A 1,553-nucleotide genomic window follows, 5' to 3' on the forward strand; every position below is an offset into this window, starting at 1 on the left:
GGCACTTGGCAGCTCCCTCCACCACAGGGAGAAATATGCTACGTGCACTTGAATGACCCAGCCAGTTGGCTTGTCATTCTTCTAGGCGTGCTGGAGACACCATTCATTTATTCCTCCATCCATCCAACACTGATACATACACTCCTCCTCAGATACCACGTTTCCTATGTTAATATGGACCATCTATCTTCGTTCAAGTTTTTTTTAAAAAAAAAAAAAACAAGATCCATGTCCTACTTTTCTAGGTACTCAGTGAGCACAGAACTATGGGCAGAAGAGAAACATTCCGAACCACATCCTCATGAAGTTTAAAACACGCATCAACAGAGCAACTAAAGCGCAGCATTCTCTATGGGGCTAGACTGTGTCATGATAGAAAAATAAATGCAGAGATAATCGGCTCCTGAAAAACACCACCAAAGTCACGTGACAAGGGTTAACATCAACAGCAATAAATACATAGCCTTGATGGGGTGTAATGAGCACGGAACTAGCCTCTTATGTGGCCTTTCTGCCCCAAACCCATAACCTCAGTCTAATCATGAGAAAATCATTTGAGATTCTCAACTGAGAGATATCCTCCAAACCCCAAATGAGGGAGAGTCTACAAACTCCCTGACTAGCGATCCCTTAAACTGATAAGAACAGATACTACGTTTGATCTTGGCCAAAAGGCCGAGAAACGATGGACCAGCCCTCCTTTAAAACCATCAGGGTCATCCAAAAGAAGAGAAGTGTGGAAGACTGTCAATGGGCCTAGGGAGACATGACAACTAAATGTAATGTGTTGCCCCGGAGTTGACCCTGGGACAGGACATGGGCGTTAGGGAAAATCAGTGAATCTGAATAAAGTGTGGACCTCAGTGATGATGATACACCCGTAATGGTTCATGGACTACAAGAAAGGTACTATATCAACATGATGGAATATTATGAGAAAGCGGGCATGGGATATATGGCAACCCTCCATTCACAATTATCTGTTCATCTAAAACTAGTCTAGGGACGCCTGGGTGGCTCAGTCGGTTGAGCGTCTGACGCTTGATTTCGGCTCAGGTCATGATCTCACAGTTCATGAGTTCGAGCCCCACATCGGGCTCTGCGCACTGACCAGCACGGAGCCAGCTTGGGATTCTCTGTTTGTTTCCCTCTCTCTCTGCCCCTCCCTACTCATGCTCTGTCTCTCTCAAAGTAAATAAACTTTAAAAACAGTAAGTAAATTGGGGCGCCTGGGTGTCTCAGTCAGTTGAGCGTCCAACTTCGGCTCAGATCATGATCTCACGGTTTGTGAGTTCGAGCCCCACATGGGGCTCTGTGCTGACAGCTCGGAGCCTGCTTGAGATTCTCACTCTCCCCCTCTCTCTCTCTTTCTGCCCCTCCCCCCACTCGTGCGCTCTCCTCCCTCTCTCAAGATACATAACTTTAAAAATGAATAAATAAAACTGTTCTAAAATTAAAAGTCTATTTAAAAATAATCATCGGGACAGCTGGGTGGCTCAGTCTGACTTCGGCTCAGGTCATGATCTCACCGTTGATGAGTTCGAGCCCCGCAT

The 1,553-nt window shown here is 45.9% G+C and overlaps 1 pseudogene; it reads right to left on the reverse strand.

Moving 5' to 3' along the window:
• Positions 1-431: 431 nt before the first annotated feature.
• On the reverse strand, positions 432-687 carry LOC121010504 (uncharacterized; annotated as a pseudogene).
• Positions 688-1,553: the final 866 nt, after the last annotated feature.

This window comes from Herpailurus yagouaroundi, unplaced genomic scaffold, assembly GCF_014898765.1.
Source record: "Herpailurus yagouaroundi ecotype Mexico unplaced genomic scaffold, PumYag 191, whole genome shotgun sequence".
Lineage (NCBI taxonomy): Eukaryota > Metazoa > Chordata > Mammalia > Carnivora > Felidae > Herpailurus > Herpailurus yagouaroundi.